At 44.5% G+C, this 24,247-nt stretch overlaps 1 protein-coding gene across 4 annotated transcripts in view; it reads left to right on the forward strand.

The window, feature by feature from the left end:
- The window catches only part of Dpp6 (dipeptidyl peptidase like 6), a 790,869-nt gene that overhangs the window by 505,188 nt on the left and 261,434 nt on the right, over positions 1-24,247 (forward strand). The gene's annotated exons all lie outside the window — the stretch shown is intronic.

Consider the following 24,247-nt stretch of genomic DNA (forward strand, 5'->3'; position numbering starts at 1 on the left):
GCTACTTTGGCAACCACAGTAAGCAGCGCCTTGGTGCTCTGGTGAGGAAAGAGGAAACCGGCTGTCACCAGGGCACTGAGCCCTACCGTTCCAACTAAAATCATGGCAGTCAAAAAACATTCTGTGTTGTCTTCTGATTTGGGTGTGGCTTTAAACACCCCTGTTTAACTTTGATTGCCACATTCAGGGTAGGTCCTCCACTCACAGACACAGCCAGAAGTGTGTTTTCCATGGTGATTCTACACCCCGCCAAGTCAATGAAAACTCATCATCCATTTTCTTGGTAATATCAATGATAATGCTAAGATTTAGCCTCACTTTCGGTAGCCTTGAGTCCTCGTTGGTGGAGAAAACAGAATTGTCAGGGAGAAGATGTGGCTTGGCACTCATTCCCATTGCCATGAGCCGTTTTGGTTTGTAGAAGAAACACCTTTGATGGAGAGGTTGGTGAGGTGGTCGGCATTGTGCCATGGGGCAACTCATCACTGTTGTATCAAATGCCTGAGAGAAACGGCTCAGAAGGAGGAAGATCTGTTAGACTCGGGCTTTCAGAAGCTCAGTCTGTGGTTATTGGGCTCCATCATTTGGGGACCAAAGATTAGGAAAAGAGCTATATACCTCATTGTGGCTGGGCCACAGAGGGAGCAACAGATGGATAGATGAAGGGAGAAAAGGAGGAATGGGGGGAAAGAGAAAAAAAACAAGGTGTGTCTTTCTAGGCGATTGCCCCCAGTGACCCATCACATGATCTAAGCCCCACCTCCTATTATATTTGCCATCAAATTATCAACCTGCAATGTCTTATTCCACTGACTTGGTATGAGGCTTTGTGGTCCAATTAGAACCAACTGGGGACCAGGCCTTCAACATACACCACATCGAAACTGTAACAGACTCTAAGTGCCCAATCATTCTGCCCCCCCCCAAATGAAACCTCACAGCCTCACAGCACACACTTAAAAATATAAATCAAGTGTGATAGGGAGAGAGTGAAATCATCTTCTCTGGCCAAAAAAGGTATTCTTAACGAGCTCCTGAATTTTCTAGATTCATTCTTATTTCTGGTCTTGGAAGAAACTTCATTGGGAGTATTTTTGTTTGCTGCATGAAGATCCATCAAAAGCTAATGGCATGAGAGGGGCGGGTATTAGAAACACAGGTGTCTAACCCCAGAGCTAGAGTGTGGGAGGCACTGGGTGTGAGCGAGGTCTCCATTTGCCTCCCTCCATCCTCCAGCAAGGCTGGGTGTATAGGAATTACCCAGGGAAGACCTGATGTTCTAAGTTGGAATTGTGTGTTCCCTGCAGAGCTGAGGCAGGTGTGTCCAAACATTTTTCTGGAAACAGGGAGACCCCTGGGGACCTCATGCATACATGAGTAGGTCAGCACTCTGCACTAGACGAGCCCAGGCAGCAGCTGCCACAGCAGTGAGCAGCAGATGCCAGAGAGGAATCTCATCTGCAGTGAGGAAGCAGAGTCTGTCTTAGTTATTGTTTCTATTGCTGCGATGAAACACCATGACTAAAAAGCAAGTTGGGGAGGAAAGAGTTTATTTGGCTCACAATTCAGCATTGGCTGTTTATCACTGAAGGAGGAGGTCAGGACAGGAACTCAAACAGGGCAGGGTCCTGGAGGCAGGAGCTGATGCAGAAGCCATGGAGGGGAACTGCTTACTGGCTTGCTTCCCATGACTTGCTTAGCCCACCTTCTTATAGAACCCAGGACCATCTGCCCAGGCATGGCACCACCCACCATGGGCTAGACCTTCTCCATTGATCACTTATTGAGAAAATGCCTCACAGCTGGATCTCGTGGAGGCATTTCCTCAGCTGAGGCTTCTTCCTCTCTGATGACTCTAGCTTGGGTCAAGCTGACACACAAAACCAGCCAGTACAGAGTCAAATGCTGATGCTCAGCACACTCTCCTTTTCATTCAGTCTGGGACCCCAGCCCATGAAATGGTGCTGCCCACATTCAAGGGTCTTTTTGCCTCAGTTAAACCTCTCTGAAAACAGCCTCATAGATACACCCAGAAGTGTGTCTCCTAAGTAATTCCAAATCCTGTCATATTGACACTTAAAACAAACTGTACCCAAGAGTGGAACCCCAACATGCATGAGTCTTGTCCTGTAAGATTAAATATTATTTATCACCCCATCTTTTCCAGGCCCAGGGCAACATACACATAGAAAACTCCGTAACCTGACTGAGGTTACACAGTTGCTAGCAATTGTGGGAATTTTCAGAGAAGGAATATATTCCGCATTCTTTTGCCCCTGGTTGTAAAATGAATGCAAGGACTTCTTCACTTACTATGATCTCAGAGGTCTACTCTGAGTGACTACTATGAAGCAGATTCCTCCCTCCCCTCAGAGCTGAGGGTCTTGGCCATATCACTGGCATCTTTCAGATTGGTTGATGCTTGCCCTTAATTGAGTAGACATCAGTAATCACAGCAGATCTTGAGCAGGTCAAAGCCAGAGTGAGGGATGTTGTGGTCAGCCCCTGAGCCTGAGGACAGAAGTGAGTCTACAGCAGCTCTCCATCACCAACCCCCCTAGAGGTGGTGGGCAGATGGCAAGCCTGTGAAGAAGAAACACAGACCCTAGAAGCCACTCAGATGGTCTGATAAAGCAGATGGCTGTAGGCAAGCCACACACGGCAGGAGAGACCCACGTCAGGCCAAGTCTCCTGTGTGACACCGGCCAACCCTCCCTGAAGGGCACAGCCCACTTGGCCGGCCATGTCACTAGGCTCATTGAGGCTTGACAGACATAAATGAGCAAAGCAGGAAGAGAGAATTGTCCCTCCACAGGAGCCTGCCTCCTTCCTTCGGCAGAGTGAGAGCCACTGATGCTCACTCCGTCTCTGGGTTTTCCAGCCCAATGCCTCAGCTACAGCGTTCTGGGCAGAGACCTCCTGTATCCTGCAGAGATGCCTGCCTTCAGGGGGTGGATGGGGTGGTACTAGGGATAGAACCCAGGGCCTTACACGTGCTAGGTCAATGATATATTACGAAGACATATCCCACTCCTTCTGTTTCCATTTTATTTTGAGACAGGATCTAAGTTGTTGGCCTTGAACTTGTAATTCTTATGCCTCAGCTCAAGTCCTGCTTCTCCCCACCCCCAATTTTTTTTTAATAAAATGAACTTACAGAAAAAGTGAAAAAGAGGTTTAGGAGATGGCTCAGTGGGATAAAGATGCTTGCTGCCAAGCCTGACCATCTGAGGTTGATCCCCAGCACCTACCTGGGAGAAGGAAACAGCAGACTCCTACAATTGTCTTCTGACTTACACAGGTGCATTGTAGTACACTTATGCCCCCCTCAACTAAATAAATATATAAAATAAATATATAAATATAATAAAACTTAATAAAGAACAATCTAAAGGATAGTGTGATGTGTGCCTGTACCTAGCAATATGGCTGCATCACCCACATCACCCGCATCACCTGCACCACCACTACCAGTGACATGCACTGCCCTTACCCCAAGCTGTGGCCCTTGTCAGTATGTCCTGTGGGAATATTTGAATGTAAATCCCAGCATCATTTCCACTCATCTCCGAGTACTGAAGCATGCGCATCCTAAGACACTCTTCCCGCAGGACAAGAACATGATCATATCTGCCAGAAATGCTATGATCCCTGCTGTCTATCCTTGGAGCCTCAGGCCATATGTAAATGTCCTCAGTCACTCTCAAAGCACAGCCGATGGATTGATGTAAGGATCATAGCTACAGATGATCACATCTCTTGAGTGTCTCTCAATGTGTTGAAGCTTCTCCTTTACCTTGAAAACAGGTTATCTCTGAGTAGGCTGGTCACATGGAATTTCCCACGGTGGGCCTGCCTGACAGCATCTCTTCAATTAACAGACAAGTCTGTACTGTCTGCTTATCCAATTACTAGGGACTCTAGCATTGACAAGTAGGCTAAAGAGATAGCCACCAAATTCCTCCATTATAAATGTTCTTGTTTGTTTGTTTTGTTTTTTCTTAAATCCCCACACTTAAGAGACTGAGGTAGTGAAACTGTCATGGGCCTGTCTTGACAATATGAGGAGATGTTGTCGAAGAAAAATAATGGGTTACATTTAAATTCACACATTAGTTATCCAATGAGATTGGCATGTTTTCTGTGAGATAATATTTGTTATTAGACAAATATCCTATCAATTTTTCACCAAACCAGGTTAGTGGTTCAGTTGGGCAGTGTCTCTAAAGGCTCATGTGTTGAAGATGCGATTGGTCCCCAACGGGTGGATCTCGCCTTTGAGGGGTGATCAGATCATGAGGCCCTGAACTGATAAATTAATACCTTAGCTGTTTTGTACTGTGACGAATTATGTATATGAGAGGCTTAGCTGGAAGAAGCAGGTCCCTGGGGAAATGCCCTAGAAAGAAATACTCTGCCCCTGCCCCTTTCTCTTCTCACTCTGCTTCCTAGCAACCGTGAGGAGAGCAGCCTCCACCACATGTTCCCGTTTGCTGTAGTATCCTGCCAGACCTTAGGCCCAAAGCAGTGGATGCAGCCAACAGGACCTCCAAAAGTGCTAACCTAAATGACTATGTGTTCTGTTTGAGATGTTTCTCCCACAGCAGCAAAAGCTGACCACCTTCACATCTCTGAAGGTCCCTACCTGAACTTCAACAGGAATCACAAAATGTGGACCTTTTGAATTAATCATTGCTTTATGTTATTGAATTTACAATTCATTGGGACAAGGGGCTGTCACCCAGACACTGACGAGTTCGTGTGCTTGTGCTGCCAAAGAGCAGGCCAGGTCCTTGTGATTTACTGTAAATATGAGTTTTCACAGTAGGACTCAATACCAAATCAAATTCAGCCATGGGAAGGACTCTGTACTTGTCAGACTCCTTTTGAATATGATAGTGGAGACTCATGGATTTTCTTTTCTTTCATTTTTTTAATGTGTTCAGTATACTTTAATCATTTTTAGCATTCTTTTGATGTTCAAATTATCCTCATCAGTCACCACCCACCATCATGCCATGCAGTGTTTATACTCACATACCTGGCCATTTGCGACTCAGACAGTTCTGAGTATTTGCAGGCAGTTGTGCATAGGCAGATGGAGAGCCTGCTGGCTGTAGCTGGTCCAGAATGTCTTCTCTGTTGGTGGCTAAGGCTTCTCTGCTTCATGGGTCAAGTCCATTTATCTCATGATGATGGGAGAAACCAAGAGAGGTCACTTACAGCTGGGTGTAGCCTAAACTGCCTCCCACTCTTACTGCTAACACCCCACTGATGATTGAAGTGGACTTGGTCCAGGGAAGTTAGCATAGGGTTTGGCAAAGATCTGGGGCCAATGTTTCAGCTTGACACAGTCTTAACATGCCGCATTCATTACATGTCCCAAAGTCTTTGCACTCTGACCAATAAGATGCCCAGATTTGCACTCTACTGCTGGCTGTTTACAGGAAAAGGGTATCTGGCTATCATGAGTCTGGTCCATTTCTACAGACAGAATTAGCAAGTAGATACCATGGAAATAGACATTTGTCCCTCATGAAATCCCCTTTTGCAAATTTACCATGATAGGATTTTCACTTCTGCTAAACTTGCATGATTTTAACTATGTATCTATTTTCTCTCATACAGAGAGAAGTCTCAGTTCCTAATGACACCAACAGAATTACTTATTGACTGGGAGCCACACCAGAGTGTGACGTGTGATTAGCAGGGAACTTGACTGCAGCAGTGGGTGTAACTGGCCTCTGACTGCCAAGTTTCTTTCAGGGAGAGAATATGGCTGACTCGTGGTGCATGGGAAGCAGGCAGCAGATGAGCCAGCACACTGTAAATGCCTCGGGGTGAACTGTGTCCCTTGGTTGTTTTGTTTTCTCTGCGTCCTCCTATGCCCACCTTTTCTAAGTATAGTCCCATGGAAATGAGTCACTCACTGATCTGCCTTAAGCACATGCAGGGGACACCTTCCACGTTCGCTCACTGCTGCTCTGTGGAACAGTTCTCTGGAGTGTGGGAAGACTGTTATCTTCAATTTCAAATAAAAGAATATATTTATCATTTTAGGGCATTAAAATATATTAATTTCAAAACATGGCTGTCCTTAACATTTCCTTGATATTTGGGCTCTTAAATGTTTCAGTGTCAGGGACAGAACCCAGAGCCTTGCATGTGGCAGGCAAATTCTCTGCCATGGGTGCCACTCCAGCCCCGGGCTCCTATTTTTAATGTATCGGTTTCAGTGGCAGTTCCTGGAACTCCTCTCATACTGTCAACCATATTCTCATGTAAGATGCTGTGTGATGTTTGGGTTTATTCTAATTTCCTTTCTGTGACTGTGATAAAACACCCTGACCAAAAGGAACTTAGGGGCAGAAAGGGGTTATTTCCGCTCACTGGTCAAGACCCATCACTGAGGGAAGTCAGGGCATGAACTTGAATCAGAAACCATGCAGGGACACTACTTACTGGTCCACTCACAGGTTCATGCTTAGCTAGATTTCTTATATAGCCCAGAACCGCCTGGCTAGAGAATGGTGCCCCCCACAGTGGACTGGGCCCTCCTACATCAACTAATACTCAAGACAATTTCCCTTAAACATGCCCACGGACCAAAAGATCTAGGCAACCCTTCAACTGAGACTTCTTTCTCAGGTGACTCTGTATTATGTCTGTCAGGTAGACAGTTAAAGCTAACTAGGACAGGGTTACTCTGGATTGTTTTAAGTATTTACACATCTCTTATGTCTACAACCTCCATGTTTATGGTCTATAGGTAGAAGCAGATCATTAGTGAGGGACATCTGCTCCCCACTTCTGAGGACAGCTTTCAGTTTATTCTTTGATGACCATAGCCCAAGAAAAGAGTCTTTTCCAGATAAAAGGTGAATTGTGATGTAAACTAAAACATTCTCTGGGAATGAAATGTACCCACTTGCCATAACCTTCTAGATAAGTCTATGTGGAGGAGCTTCCTGCAAGGGTAGGACTGTCCATCCCCAAAACATCAGTGCCGCCAGCCACATGGGCCCTCGAGCACAGAAAGTGTCAAAGGAGTAACTTAGTTTCAAATGGGAATTGACTTTTAATATTGGTAGGAGCATAGTGAGTCTTAGCACTACCATTCTAGAGCATTAATATGATTTGGCTAAAGCATTTGCATGTGGCCTATGTTTCCCTTTCACTTACTTTTTTGGCATTTATTCAGTAGGATGGGGCCACAGCGTGTGAGTGGAGACCAGGGGCAACTTTGCCAGTTCTCTTCTCCCACCATGTGGGTTCCAGGGGTAAAAATCAGGCCTGACTGCATGCCCTCTTCCCTGCTAAGCTGTCTCCCAGCTCTATATTTCCTCTGTAAGTGCAATTCCTGAGCCGACTTTCTAAGCATTGCTGGCTTGACCTTTGGGAACCAAAAGAGAAACAGCTTTTAGTTTACTGTAGTAGTGTCTGTCCATCTGGATTGAACACCACCATGCCTGCCTCCACATTCACACCCCCAAATGACCACCATGCCTGCCTCCACATTTACACCCCCGAATGATCACCATGCCTGCCTCCACATTCACACCCCAGAATGATCACCATGCCTGCCTCCACATTCACACCCCAGAATGACCACCATGCCTGCCTCCACATTCACACCCAGAATGACCACCATGCCTGCCTCCATATTCACACACCTGATCTTTGACTTAGGATCAAAAGACTTCAGCATTTAGCCTTGTTACCAGTGGTCACTGGAGAAACATGAGAAAATAACATGCTAAAGTTTTCAATGGACTCTGATAAACTCCACAAACACAAATCATCTCAGCAGCCCAGAGAGATGTAGTGAGAAGATGAGGCCATGTGGACCCACTTCCAATTCCACCGCATATAAAAAGTTACAGAACTGTAGTGATATTGTGTTCCCCAAAATATTGTGTACCCTAATAAACTTATGTGGGGTCAGAGGACAGAACAACCACTAGATACAGAGGCCAGAAAATGGTGGCACACACACCTTTAATCCTAGCATTCTGAAGGCAGAGATCCATCTGGATCTCTGTGAGTCCAAAGCCACACTGGAAACAGCCAGGCATGGAGACACACGCCTTTAATCCCAGGAAGTAATAGAAGAAAGCAGAAAGGTATATAAGGCATGAAAACCGGGAACTAGAGCTGGTTAAGCTTTCAGGTTTTTTGAGCAACAGTTCAGCTGAGATTCATTCTAGATGAAGGACTCAGAGGCTTCCAGGCTGAGGAAACAGGATTAGCGGAGGAATTGGCAAGGTGAGGTGGCTGTGGCTTGTTCTGCTCCTCTATCTTCCAGCATTCACTCCAATACCTGGCTTCAGGTTTGATTTTATTAATAAGAACTTTTTAAGATTTGTGCTACACAGAACTGTAAAATCCATTTAAGTTTTTTTTAGTCTTTACTAGGAGAAATTTAAATTTTAACCAAGAGTATAAACAATAGTAAGTAAACCTAAGTATTTATAGCCTGATTTCCACATATCTTTATTACTACTTTACTTTTTTATTTTTGCTAATTTAGAACATGTATATAACATATTGTGATCATATTCACATCCCATAATCCTCTCTTACCTTCCACTCCTACTGACGCCATTCTCTTTAGCAACCCTCTTCTTTCATGTCTTCGTGTTCAAAGCTTGTGTGGCTAGCATGCTGCTTGAGTTGTCTTGTCATCTTACACAAGCTAGGGCCATCTGGGAAGAGGGACTGTCAACTGAGGGACCACTTCCATCAAGTTGGCCTGTAGGCAAGTCTCGTGATTGGTGTGGGAGGGCCCAGCCCGCTGCAGGTGGTCCTGGGTAGTGTAAGGAAGCAGGCTGAGCAAGCTGTGAGAACAAGCCAGTAGTCAGCCTTCCTCTATGGCCCGCTCCAGTTCTTGCCTCCAGGTTCCTGCCCTCATATTTCTCAAGGCTGGAATGTGATGGGAAGTTGTGAGATAACATAAACCCCTTTCTTCACGAATCACTTTGGCCCACGGTCTTTAGTCACAGCACCAGAAATCAAACTAGTCCAGGTGGTCATAGCTGCAGTGACTTCATGAGAGCAATGGCCATGTTCTGCTCAGAAGACTGTCTCCCAGCACTCCTCCTCCTCACCCTCTGGCTCTTACAGTGTCCCTTGAGCTTCCGAAGGGGTGATAGAGATGTCCCATTTAGGGCTCAGTACCCACAGTCACTTATTCTCAGCGCTTAAATGAGTTATGAGTCTCCGCACTAACCATTGTCCACTGCAAGAAGAAGCTCCTCTGGCCAAGGCTGAAAGCAACACTAGTCTCTGGTTATAAACCCAGGTATTTAGATGACAGTTTGGCATGACCATTGACCAGGATGTCAGTAGGATGTCCCCCAATAGGGCCTGCCAGTGTACCCAGATATTTCTCAAACACCAATCTTCTTATTGCTGTGTGCAGAACTCCACCTGGAAGCAACCCCCATACACGGTGTCACTATACCCTCTGACACTCTAGGAGAGGCATCTCTAAAACAGGAAGACTCTCCTGTTAAATAGAAAAACAACCTCCATGTCTTCCTTTTAAGAGTTTACAAAATGCTGGCGTGGAGAGGGGAGGTGGGCACCAAGACCCACCCCCAGCCCAGGAGCTATTGCAAGTTATAGCTTCCATGAGAGGGAGGGTCAGTTTTCTTTAAAGGTGTGACCCCTGGTAGGTGGATAGCACTCCAGGGGATAGCCCCACACCAAAGAGTATATGGGCAGCACAAATTGGATTTGAAAGGGTTAAAAATATATATATATATATATATATATATATATATATATATATATATATATATATGTAAATTTTGTTTGAGTATGGAACAGGGAGTGGATCTGGGAGGAGCTGAGGAAGAGAAGGGTGAATATGGCTGGAATAGTAGTATATGAAATTCTCAAAGATTAGTAAAAATATTAAAGATGCAGGCTTCCCATCAGCATTAAAAATTCTGCTAGTGTTTCCATTTCTGATTGTCATATAAGTATCAGGATTGACAGGAAAACCCACACCACTTCCCCTGCTCCTCCTCAGTCTCAGTCATGTCTGTGGTGTTGTTAAAACATCCCTCAGTCCTGTGCATGTCCTGTAATTTCTAACAGTGGCTCCACGAACCTGATTATGTGAGGCCTCTGTGTTTGAAGGTCTCACTCTTCACACCTCATGTTGCATTGCCTTGTGACACTCATCCTTGAGTGGCACTTTACACTGATTGGACTTTCCCTTGGGTCATTTGCAGTCATAACTGACACATTAGAGCCTATTCCATATCCATCAGCCTCTCCCCTTCAATCACAAGAGGTTCGACCACAGGAGCCTTCTCTGTCTGCATTTTAGTTGCTCAGCATGTGGTTCGTATAGAAACAGGAGATGTGTTTGAGTCTCCCTCTCATTTACTGGATTTTGAAGGATGTGATAGGTTTTAGTGCCTACCACCAATGTTGACCAGTGGGTTAAGTTGTCTCAAGTATCTCACTATGTGTGTAGACGTGCAACACTTGATGATGAGGATCTCTAGTCCATTGCAGTTGTCCTCAAGCCTACCTGAAGACATGGAATCTTTTAAAGTTGGTCTTTGAATCTTTCTGCTGTGGTCCTAAGAGGCACTGAGCCCTCCTGTCATGGACCTAGAGTCAGTCATTTGTAGAGTCTGGATTCATTTGGTGGGGAAGGGGATCCCTGAGGCTGCAGTGTGGGTGCTGGAGTGACTGATCAATATTAGTATCATCTTTCCAATCTTCACTGTCACAGGTTATATGTGTATCATATACTGTTATCAGAACCTACATAAATACGAGTGAATGGCAACCAGGAAATAAACTAGGTGACCAAAGCTACTTCTAATAGTCTTCAAAACTAATAGAAAATGGCTGAGAGAGGTATTGACTCAATTTCTTTCATCATGTACAATATTCATTACATAAATTAGAATCTGTTGTGATGTACAGATTCCCTGTGGATTTAAACCAAACAGGTGCATAAAGTTCACATCTGGGAATAGAAAGGAAGGCGGTGTCTTAGTGTAGCAGGAATCTTAAAAGTTCTTATTAATAAAATCAAACCCGAGGCGAGTAATTGGGGTCCATGCTGGTAGATCAGAGAGACAGAGCAAGCCACAGCTATCTCACCTCGCCACTTCCTCAGCTGGTCCTGTTTCCTCAGACTGGAAGCTTCTGTGTCCTCATCCAGAATGAATCTCAGCTGTACTGTGTTGCTCCATAGCCTGAAAGCTTAACCAGGCCAAATGCTTAACCAGCCAAATGCTTAACTAGCCAAATGCCTAACCAGCCAAATGCCTCTAGTTTCTGGTCCTCACACCTTATATATCTTTCTACTTTCTACCACCACACCCTGGGATTAAAGGCTGGCTTTCTGGGATTAAAGGTGTGTGTCACCATGCTTGGCTATTTCCAATGTGGCCTTGAACTCACAGAGATCCAGAGGGATTTCTATCTCTGGAATGCTAGGATTAAGGGTGTGAGTGCCACCATTTTCTAGCCTTTGTATCTAGTGGCTGTCTGTTCTCTGACCCCAGATAAGTTTATTAAGGTACACAATATTTTGGGGAAAACAATACCACCACAGTCTTAGTTTGGGTTTTTATTGCTATAAAGAGACACCATGACCACAGCAACTCATATAAAGGAAACATTTAATTGAGGGTGGCTCACTTACAGTTTCAGAGGTTCCATCCATCATCATCATGACAGGGAGTATGGCAGCTTGCAGGCAGATGTGGTGCTGGAGCTGAGAATGCTATATCTTGCAGGCAACAGGAAGTCAACTGACTGTCACACTGAGTAAAGCTTTAGAAGAGAGACCTCAAAGCCCGCCCCCACAGTGATGCACTTCCTCCAGTGAGAACACACCTATTCCAACTAGGCCAAAACTCCCAATAGTGTCACTCCCTTTGGTGGCCATTTTCTTTCCAACCACCATATTCCACCCCCTGATCCCCAAAGGCTTATAGCCATACCATAATACAAAAATGTATTCAGTCCAACTTCCAAAGCCGCAAGAGTCTTTAACAGTCTCAAAACTTGTTTCAAAGTCCAAAGTCTCTCCTGAGACACATGACAATCTCTTAACTGTAAACACCTGTTTGAAAAAAAAAACAAACAAAATCAAAAGGCAGATCATCTACTTCCAACTGTAGGCGGAAGTTTCTGTCCCACAAGCTGCTCCCAAGTAACCACATATTGGCTTGATATTAATTATAAATGCTTGGCCAATAGCTCAGGCTTGTTATTAACTAACTCTTACATTAAAATTAACCCATATTTCTTATCTATACTTTGTCACATGATTTAGTACCTTTTCTCAGTACAGCATGCTCATCTTGCTTCTCTCTGCATCTGCTGGCAACTCCTCTGACTTCACCCTTCTTCCTCCCAGCATTCTCAGTTTGGCTCTCTTACCTAACCTTATCCTCTTTAGCTACTAACCAGTCAGTCATCTTCTTTATTAAACCAATCACAGCGACATATATTCACACAGTGTAAAAAAATATTCCATATCCTACATATAATGGCACAGGATATACATTACCACCCCAAAATGCAGAGAAGGGAGCATAATGAGGAAATACTGGACCAAAGTAAAACTGAAAAACAGCTGGGCAAACTCCAAACTCTGCATCTTTATGTCGGATGTTTAAATATTCTCCATATCTCCAGTTCCATTCAGCTTTGTTGACTGCAACACACTTCTTTTCTTGGGCTGGTTCCACTCCCTGTTAGCAGCTCTCCTTGGCAGGTATCCCACAACTCTGGCATCTGTAACATCTTGGATAATTATGAAATTCCAACCATTCAATATCTGGAATCCAATCACAATCTTCTGAACTCCTCCAATAGGCTTGGGTCACTTCTCTGGCTCTGCCCTCTGCATACACACAGCTCATCTTCTAGGCTCTGGCTGGCTCTACTCCACTGCTGCTCCTATTCTTGGTCATCATCCCATGGTACTGGCATCTCCAAAACCCTGGGTCTTCTGCTGCAACTGGGCTGCACTTTCACTAATAACCTCTCATAGGCTATCCTCATGGTGCCAAGCAAAAAAAAAAAAAAAAAAAACAAACAAACAAACAAACAAACAAAAACCTTGTTTGCATGACCCCTTCAGTTCTGGGCCTTCAACTGCCACTGAAGCTGCACCTTCGCTAATGGCCTTCCTTTCCTGGCCTCTTACAGTGCCAAGCCTCAGCTGTTCTCCATGACTCCTTCATGCCTTCAAAACCAGTACCACCTGGGTAACACTTGCACATTACCAAGTCCAGATGTCAGCACCAGGTACAACCTTGGCCACCTCTGGAACACAGCTTCTTTGTGCTCTCAGGAAGCACTTCCCAGATTTCACCTCAGTGATGCTGATCTCTTCTTAGTCACTGCTAATTTCTTAGCTCTAGCCAACCAGCATCAAGTATCCCAGCAAAGCAAAATTTTGCTTTAGTAGTTGTGGTATCTTGTTAATCACAGCTGATTCTTCAGCCCCAGCTAACCAGAACCATAGGGTCTTAACTCCTTTCTTCTTACCTTAACTTTAAAGCCAGAACAACATGGCCAAAGCTGCCAAGTTCTGCTGCTTGCTGGGGCTGGAACATGGCCCCCTTGTTTAATTACATCTTCACCAGCTTTCTGTCCTTCACTGCCTAAGCTTGGCTGTAGTGGGTAGCTGTTCCAGCTTTGACCAGGAAGTACTACTCCCACTGAGGCTTTGGTAACTGTCATGCCTACAAGGTGGGGCCAAGACAGGAGCCCTTAAGACCCGAGATCCAGATGGGTCAGCGCTCTTGGTTCCTGGATCCGGGACGCTGGAGGTAGATTGAGCAGAGTTTTCCAGAGAACACCGCTGGACTGCACTGTACCTTTCCCAGACCCTGTAACCTATCCCTTTACTTGTAAGTTACCCCACAAAATAAACCTCCCTTTTAACTATGTGGAGTTGCCTTAATACTACAACCAATACTTGGCTGTCCTGAAACTTTCTCTGTAGGCCAGGCTGGCCTTGAACTCACAGAGATCTGCCTGGGTCAGCCTCCCTGAGGTCACCACTCCCTTTATTCCATTTCTTAATCCGTTTATCTCCTTGAAGAGAGGATTTAGCTCTGTTCCACTTTCTGATGCCCTGTTTCTCCTCAAATATTTTTCCTTGCTCAGCTTGCTCCTTTCATTATAAATCTTCATTAGACTTAACACTAATATCCACATGACAAAGTCTATACTAGGCTCTCTTGAGATTTCTTCTGCCAACAGAACTAATCCAAAACTCTTCACTTTAGCCTCTGGCTGACTCTTTGGACAAGGACAAAAAACAGCCACTTCTTTACCAAAATATCACAAGGATGATTTCTAGGCAACATACTAAAATTCTTCTCTAAAACCTCTTGAGTCAGCTCTTAACATTTCAAATCATTATCAGCACCATTGTCTAACATGCTCCTACTGATATGTCCCTTTAAGCAGTGCTTATAGCATTCCACTGCTTTCCTAACCCAAAGTACCAAAGTGCAGATTACTCCAAACAAAAGCATGGTCAGGCATATCACAGCAATACCCCACTTCTGGTATCAATGTCTGTCTTAGTTTGGGTTTTTGTTGTTATGAAGAGCCACCATGACCACATGACCACAGCAAGTCTTATAAAGACAACATTTAATTAAGGGTGACTCTCTTACAGTTTCAAAGGTTCCACTCATTATGATCATGACGGGGAGCATGGCAGCATGCAGGCAGCCGTGGTACTGGAGCTGAGAATGCTACATCTTGCAGGCAACAGGAAGTCAGCTGACTGTCACACTGAGTGAAGCTTGAGAAAAGAGATCTCAAAGCCCGCCCCCACAGTGACAGACTTCCTCCAATAAGATCACACCTACTCCAACAGGGCCACACCTCCTAATAGTGCCACTCCCTTTGGGGGGCATTTTCTTTCAAACCACCACAAGCAGCAACATTGTTATAAGATTCCCAGTTCCAGAGGATTCATAACATCCTTTAAAGTTTCATCATTTGAAGCATTTTTTTGCTTTGAAAAATAATTATTTTAATTAACAAATTACTGCTTATACTCATGATAAATACGATATCTTGCTGTATGTATAAATTGCAGTTTTATGAAAGTGCTAAATGTGATCTTTGGCAATTTTATATATGTTTGCTCTCACCCCTCTCCCCGTCTCTCATGTTTCTCCCAACCCTGACACACACACTCTCCTCCCTACAGGTCCCTTTTGCACATTCATGTATTCTTGTTTTGTTGTGTGACACCTGGTTTTAACCAGGACCATCTGTGTGGCCACCAGTTTGGAGTTATCCACCGGAGCCTGGTGAGCTTCCCATTTGTTACACAACAACCAAAGTTAATGACTGTCTAGCCTCTAGAATTCATCGTATGCAAATAGTTCAGCCCCTCCCTGATCCATAATTGACAGGGCCAGTCTTACTCAGGCCCAGTGCAGGCAACCACAGCTGTTTGGGCTCTTGTTTGCAAAGGATGACTGTCAGTCCTGAAGACAGCATTTTACAGCTCTTCTCCCAGCTCTTGTATGCTTTCTACTCTCTCTCTTGCAATTCTCTCTGAACTTTAGAGTAACTAATATAAATGTCATGCTTAGGAATGAACATTAAATCCATCATTTATCCTAAGCATCATATAGCCATGAGGATATATCCACCACTGTTCTCTACAAATAGAAGCTTCTTTGATTAAGGATGAGAGGAGCATTTGTCTATGGTATAAACATAAATATTTAAAGATTTGTTTTTATTGTTTTTAAGTGTGTGTGTGTGTGTGTGTGTGTGTGTGTGTGTGTGTGCAAACTCACAGGAGTGCAGAAGTGGTATCCCAGGAGTGGTATCCCAGGAGGCCATAAGAGGGCATCAGATACCCTGGAGCTGAGCTACAGGTGGTTATAAGCCACCAATCTGGGTGCTGGGAACCAATCTCCAGTCCTCTGTAAAGGCTGTACCTGTTGTTAACCACTGAGCCATCTCTCCATACCCCTGGACATAAATATTTAGTTTGGTACTGTGTGGATTTAGCTAAACCATACTCATGATATTTTTTTGATGCATGAGCAAGTAACATAAAGTTAGCTGACAGACTCTTTTCTGAGTAAATGACTGGTATCTAATTTTTGGGAGACTCAAACAATAATTTGTTACAGCTGTTGAATATTTTCACATCTCAGTTTGAGGACGTGAAATGAGGAGTAAGCACCTCTGTCTGGGGACACCCATGTCACCCGTCTCTGGATCGTCAATTATTTTAGCTCTAGAGAATTGTACTGTACACAGAATAGTGATAGTAAGGATACTTTGACGTGCGGAGTATTCGGTATTTGGCACGTGACAATAACCAGCAGTTAGTGGTGCCCTAGCTTTTGTTCAGTCTCTCAGACTCTGTGTGCTTGGAACCTTTGTGGTGATATTTTCATTTTTAATCTCCCTGTCACCATGGTATCAAATGCACTTCCCTGTGTGACATCATCTCCCTGTCCCTGTATGACATCATCTCCCTATCCCCATGCCATCAAATGCACTTCCCTATAACATCATCTTCCTGTCCCTGTGTGACATCATCTTCCATGGTATCAAATGTAAATCCTTGTGTGACATCATTTCCTTGTCCGTATATGGCATCATCTCCCTGTCTCTGTGTGACATTTCTCTACATCATAGTTATACGGATAAGAAACTCTGACAACATCTCATGAAGAGACACGAAGGGTATAATCTGGAAACCCAGGACATCCATCCCTATTTTGGCTAACTCCACCTCTGACACACCTCTTCCCCCTGGGGCCACTGCTCCCCACGGTGGCTCTGCAGGTAGTTTCTTGAGGAAGGCTGATATTTGGTGAATCAGTCTGATGACTGTATTAATTTGTTCCAGTCATTGTTCATTTATTTAACAGCCAATTTCACAGCTGTCACTCTTCCAGATGTTAGAAAAGCAGTAAGCATGGCCTCTGATAACCACGTGCTAGGAACAAAGCTGAGCATATATAGCTCTGCCAGCTGGATGCCTGTGAGGCAGATGAGCAGTGTGTACACTGAAAACAGAGATGGACTGAGTATGCAGGCAGAACACCTCACACTGGGGGTGACCTTTATGCTGAGCCCAGGGTGTGCTCACCTGGTCAAGGCAAGCAGAGGCAGCTGTGTGTGGAAGCACAGAGCTATGAAGTGCGTAGTGGTGTTCAAGAATGGCAGAAATTTAAAGCCAGAGAAGGGACTCTGGGAAGAGTATAGGGGACTGAGTGAGTGATAATGTGAGCCCCAAGAATTTGGCCAAAATAATTTCTGCTGAAGAGATTTTTTTTTTAAAGGGGAGGGAAAGATTAAAAAGGGTGTGGTCTTATGTAAAGTCCATTACATCTGAAAACTGTCATGTGTTGTTTGAGCCCTCTGAGAAGCCGATTCTGGAAGAAGGGCTGCCCCTCCTCCACTTCAGATGCAAGCGTGCTTGTCTCAAAGTGTCCTCCATAGCCTCCTGTCTGGGGATGAGCTGCCCCCAACTCTGACAGAGTGGAAATATTGTGTGCCCTTGCTTAAAGGAAACCATTCCTGACAGGTGTTTCTATTGCTTATAAAAGCCCTATCATTGGGAAAGAGAAGCCAGAAGCTAAGCCGTGTGAAGTTCAGCCAGGGCGAGAAAGCTCATTGGTGGCTTGAACATGACTTACCCAGAAAGGCAGACAACGAGGTGTCTGTCATGAATGCACAGTTTATTGTTCACACCTCAGAGAAAAGGAAAACAGCTCACAGCAAATGAATCCAACAACTAATGATCTCGCTCGAAGTGATGACATCCAGAGGCAGAGTTCACTCACAGACAGTGGGCAGAGGTGGCCCGAACAGTCGCAAATCCAACATCCCGTGCACAGCAAGCCACCACATCGATGTTGACATCCATGTCCATGTGAGTTGGCGCTGGTTCTACAGCAGTTGCTCTTGGGAGCAATGGAAGCTAGCCAGTCACAGCCTCAACTCTACGTAAGCAGGTCAGCCAAGGTGCTGGACACTCAGTGGTCAGTGCCAGGGCAGAGGCAGGAAATCCAGTAGATGTGGTCACTGGAAGGGTCCCTTGTTGCTAGAGCATGTGGCTTATGTATGTCGAGGCATGTAGGAGACCAGTGTCTGCTGAGCTGCCTGGAGCCTGGGTTTTTATAGCCTTTCAGAGACTTGTCTTTTCCTTGCGGAATTTTTGGTCCCTGGTTTCTGATTGGTGTAGGCCATCAGCTCCCAGGCACTACTGGTTACACCCAGGTGCTTGCTCCTGATGTCAGCACCCTCTAATGTCAGCACCTCCTGATGTTAGCACCTCCTGATGTCAGTACCCTCTGATGTCAGTACCTTATGATGTCAGCACATTGAGCAGAAATCCCTTAATCTTTGTTTTATCTTGTATTCTAAGTATTCAGCTTCAACTTTCCAGTCAGTTTCTCTGTATGTGGTAAGCACCAGATTCAATGATGTCATCTCTGCTACTATTTGTTCTTCTACTTGGAACTATTGCCCAAGGGAATGCTCTTCTCTGCCTTGGACTCACTCTATCAAAAACTCCAGCTGGCCACCTTAAAGGAGCTTTCCTGGTCAATTTCTGCTGGATATTTTGAGCACTAGAGTTGATGTCTTGCTATCATCTATGTCTACCTATATATCTGTCTCCCCATCCATCATCATCTCTAACTATCTATCCATTACTATTTATTATTTTGCTTTAGCTTGCTGTATACTAATCCTATACTTCTATACTACACTTGATACACTTATTCACAATTGAAAAGCTGGTGATCCAGAACATAAAGAACACATGTGCTATAAGGAAGTGAGTCCTATCAGGAGGGTGACAGAGCAGTCTACAGTAAGGTGAATGGCAACCAGGGCTGGGGTAGGAACCCTGGACATGAGAAAGCTGGAATCTGAGAACCTATAAGAAAAAGAATCAGCATAGAGAGAGGTGCAGAGGAATCTCCAGCAAGCACCCCCCAACATCTTGGGTGGGCCTACAAAGCACACGGGTATGGAAAGGTTCAAAGCACTTTAGCCAAGGCCAGAATGTTGATGTCCTGAGTGGAAATCCTACCCCAGAAGCAAAGCAGCTTCCACTCAGCAAATAAGGCTGTGGGCTCCAGCAGAGGAAGCAGGGACAGTGGGCAGGAGCCAGATGCTGAAAGTCCATGTTGTCTAGGACATGACCCAAACTTTCCTGAATAACAATGAACTGAAGAAAGACCATCCCTCAGCAGGAAAGAAAATGAGTCAAATTTGATCCAAAAGGAAGCAGAGTTTGGAACCAAGAAAGAGAGCTATGCTAAAGATTGGCATGAGCGTGTTTTCATTGAACTGAAACTCTGGCAGAGAAATATGGGTCTAGACAGGAAAATAGAAGTGCTAAAGAAGCAAAATGAAATTTTCTAAATGGGAAAACATAAATTACAAGACTAAAAATTGGTTGGTTGGCTTGATCAGCAAATGACTGTGGCAAAAGATTGAGATGACCTTGATGGCAGTCCAGGAGAAATTATCCAAGGCAAGCAGAGAAGAGGGTGTGGTGAGGAAGGAGATGGAGATGGCTGGGGAGATAAAAGATTTCACAAGTGAGAACTAGAGTCTAGATCCAACCACTTAATTGCTGAGTGAGCATCATGACCCCCCTACCATTGCAGAGACAGAACCAATGGGGTAAGCTGGCCAGATAGACTAGCTGCATCAGTGAAGTCAAAATTCAACAGACAGACCTTGTTTCAATGAATAATGTAGAAGGCAGTAGAGGAAGACTCCATATTTGTACACATGTGCATGGGCATCTGCACACACATGTGCACCCACACACAAATACAAATGCCACACATATGTACAAACATTGAGAAGAGAATCAGAAACCTGGGAAGTTGTATCAAATTCCCCAGTGTATATGCAATTGGAAACCCAGAGGGAAAGGAGTTGAGTTAAGGGGTCAAAATGGATAGTCAGCAAACGTGGCTCAGGAGTGTCTTAGTTACTTTTCTATTGCTGTGAAGAGACACGATTACCAAAGCAACTTATAGAGGGAAGCATTTAATTGAGAGCTTATAGTTTCAGAGGGTGAGTCCACGACCATCATGATGAGAAGTGTGGCAGCTGGCAAGCAGGCACAGTGCTGGAGCAGTAACTGAGAGCTTACAGCCTGATTGGCAAGTTGGAAAGAAAAGGAGGAAACTGGGAATGTCATGGGCCTTTGAAACCTCACATGCCACCCCAGTGACAAAGCTCCTCCAACAAGGCTGCACCAACTAATTCTTCCCAAACACTTGGACCAAGCGTCAAACAGGGCCTCGGCCGACCACTCTCAAGGGATGATGAAAGGTGTGCATTTTCAGAGAGCAGACATGCAGAAACCAACAGACCAAGTCTTCCAAAAGCCTACTCTGAAGCTCCTGTTGAACCTCTTGAAACCAACACAAAAGCACCAAAAGAAGGTAGCACTAGGGGCCAGGAAATTCAATGGCTGCCTTCCTGTTAGAAGCTGTGTCAGCCAGAGGAGAGTGGCAAAACTTCAAAATGATGAAAAGAAACTGGAATATCATCAACCTGGAAATAGCATTCAGAGACTCTTTCAGAAATACAGGGGAAAGGAAGACATTTTCAGAAAAGGTAAATAAGCATGTTGCCAGTGAACCCACATAACCAGAGATCGCAAGAAACTCTTCAAAAGCAAGAAATGGCTCTCAGTGGGAACCCAGGACCTTCACTGGCAACAGGCAGCATCAGAATTGAGAAAATAAATGGATGCAGCATGAGATGGCTTTATCTTTATGACTTTTTACCTTGACATGTTCTGCAACAGGCAAAAATGCTAACATTGTCTTATGGAATATGCAAAGTATGTTGGTATAACATCATGACAGCTGCAGTAAAATGGGAATAGATGGGCCCTGGAGGCTCAGCAGACTTCTGTATTTCATAAGAAGTAGAGTTTGTCAGCTGGGAAGAGCTAAAGGCTTATATTACAATCGCTAGGGCAGCCACTACCAAGCTAGTGCAATAAAATGCAGCTGAAATTGGTAATTAGGGAGACTATTTAGTTTGTTACTAAAGTCACTCGCTTGTGGTTTTGCTTTTGTTGCTGTGTTTTCCAGGGTCTTGCCTCCCAAATCACTGCCCAAGCCAGTGTCTTATTACTTCCTCCCTATTTTTTCTAAGATTTAAATTTGTTTTATGTGTGTGTGTCCAGAAGAGGGCATCAGATCCGTGAAGCTGGACCCAGAGGCAGTTGCAAGTGGCCTAATGTGAATACTGGTAAACAAACTCAGGACCTCTGGAAGAGCAGCAAGGGCCCCGGGCTGCTGAGCCGTCTCTCCAGCTCCCTCTGTGTTTTCTTGTAGAAGTCTGAAGGTCTCAGAGTTTGTGTATAAGTCTTTATTCTATTTTGGGTTGCTTTTTGCATGGAGTATGGAGTAAGAATTCGGTTTCCTTCCTCTGTGTGTGGATACCTGGGTTCCACAAAATCACTGATCCTTTCTCTGATGTATGTTCATGGCACCTTTGTCAAAAAAAAAAATCAATTGAGAGTAAATATGAGGGTTTTTTTCTGGGATGTCTATCCTGTCTCATTGGCTGGCTTCATTGCTTTATACATCTGTTTCTGTGCCAGCACCATAGTGTTTTCACTAGAGCTGCTTTGACATAGGTTTTGAAATTGGGGGTGTGGTGCCCTCAGCTTTGTGCACGTTTACTTAACATTGTCTTGGCAACTTGAGGTTCTTTGTGGTTTCACAGGAAATTATGATTTTTTTCTACTTCTGTAAAAAAAATTACATTAAAATTCGGACAGAGATTATGCTACCTCTGTAGATCACTTCAAGATAAACTAGATAATAATATAATTCAGCATATTAAATTTGTGAGATGAGGGCCTGGAGAGGCGACTTGGAGGTTGGAAGTGTTTGCTGCTCACTCATGAGGATTAGAGTTTTGATCCCAGTAACCACAGCAGGGTTGGGACTCACCAAGGCCTGTGACTCGAGCTCCAGGGGATCTGATGTCCTCTTCAGTCCTCTGTGGGGGCACCTGCACAGACATGTACGCATACATTCACCAGACACATGCATAAATAAAATAATAAATCTTTCTCAATTGTAAGGTCTGGAGGCTGGAGAGCAGCCTTGGCAGTTAAGAACATATGCTGTTCTTCCCGGACACCTGAGCTCAGTTTCACTGGACTGCTCACAGCTCCTACAACTACAGCTACAGGGACCCCAACACACTCTTCCAGCCTCCACTAGCATTCATGTATAGGCGGCATACATTCACAGAGACACACAACACACACCGAGGCATAACAAAAGTATATCCTTAAAAGCATGTAAAATGTAGCTGTTGCCACCCATAGAAGTAAATTGTTAGCTTTGATAGTATTTTCTTGAGAGGGTTGAAAATATTATACCAAAGACCCAGTGCTCACCCTTAAAAAGTCAGAAAAAGAAGACCGACCATGGTAAGGCTAAAGTAAACAAAACAGAAAAGGATAGAGAAGAAAGTGGTTGAATCATGAAGTCAAATACTGAGATGGAAATCAATGACTATCTACAGAGTCTAAAGGACAAGAAACACACAAACTGCCCTTTCCAGAAAACTCCAAGGCCACAGCTGCAGTTCTGTATCCTATGAAGTCACAAACTATCAACCTCCTAAAAGGATAATCAAACAGTACTGGGAGCAAAGTCTATACTACTGGGGCTGAAGACATGAGACCCCAAAATATAGCACACTGGGATCCAAGGGTCACTACAGTAGCAGAAATAAGAGTCCACTGGCCTGTCCTCCCCAAAGCAGGATGCCAAGGACCTCTCTGGCTTGCTCTAAAGCAGGTCCTAAGACCACTGCAGAAGTGCCTCCCTGACATGCATATAAAGGGGGTGTCCCTATCACTAAAGACTCGGGGGCAGAGAGGACAGGTGCACACAGGCCTTACTGAGCCCCAGTTGTCACTGCGATTGTGCTCCCTTGGTCCCATCCTGTTTCCCACCCTTGCCCGCTTTCCATCAGCCTGAAGCATAGAAAGACATATGCTGTGGGGTGTCTTTCTGTATACTGTGAATATGTGTTGCTCTGATTGGTTGGTAAATAAAGCTGTTTGGCCTATGTCAAGGCAGCTTAGAGGCAGGCAGGAAATCCAGGAGAGAGACAGGAAGAAGAAAGGCAGAGGCGAAGGAGTCAGCTTCCTGCCATCCAAGGAGCAGCATGCAATGGCACACAAGTAAAGCCACGGAGCACGTGGCGACATATAGATTAATAGAAATGGGCTGAGTTTAGTTATAAGAGCTAGCTAGCAAGAAAATTGAGCCATAGGTCATGCATGCAATTTGTAATTGGTATAAGCCTCTATGTGTTTACATGGGTCTGAGCAGCTGCAGGACCAGGCGGGACCGGAGAAAACCTTCCGACTACAGACATAAACTTTCCCATTTCTTTGATTCTTCCCTGAAGAGTCTTATTCCAATAGAACTCTTTTTTATTAATTTGTCCACTTTTCTCTTTTTCATCTGTTACTTTTTTGTTATGGATGAGGAAAAAAAGTCTTCTTCTTCCTACAGTATTTAAAAAACTTTTACATACTCTATCACATGAAGAATTTTCTTGAGTAACTTGCCTTATCAAAACAGATCTAAGAATAAATAGAAAATGTGAATAGCTCTGTATCAGTTGAAGAACTTATGTGTGGGACCTTGAACTGTGAAGGTATTGTGTTCCCCAAAATATTGTGCACCCTAATAAACTTATCTGGGGTCAGAGGACAGAACAGCCACTAGAAAGACATAGAGGCCAGAAAATGGTGGCACACACGCTTTTAATCCTATCACTTGGGAGGCAGAGATCCCTCTGGATCTCTGTGAGTTTAAGGCCACACTGGAAACAGCCAAGCATGGTGACTCATGCCTTTAATCCCATGAAGTGATAGCAGAAAGCAGAAAGGTATATAAGGCGTGAAAACCAGAAACTAGAAGCTTTTGGCCTGGTTAAGCTTTTAGGCTCTGAGCAACAGTTCAGCTGAGACCCATTCTGGATGAGGACTGAGAGGCTTCCAGTCTGAGGAAACAGAATGAGCTGAGGAACTGGTGAGGTGAGGTGGCTGTGGCTTGTTCTGCTTCTCTGATCTTCCAGCATTCACCCCAATACTTGGCTTCAGGTTTGATTTTATTAATAAGAACTTTTAAGATTCCTGCTACGTTGAGCCTTCCACAAAGAAAATCTGAGGCCC

The sequence above is a fragment of the Peromyscus maniculatus genome, chromosome 3 (assembly GCF_049852395.1).
Source record: "Peromyscus maniculatus bairdii isolate BWxNUB_F1_BW_parent chromosome 3, HU_Pman_BW_mat_3.1, whole genome shotgun sequence".
NCBI classification, from domain to species: Eukaryota; Metazoa; Chordata; class Mammalia; order Rodentia; family Cricetidae; genus Peromyscus; species Peromyscus maniculatus.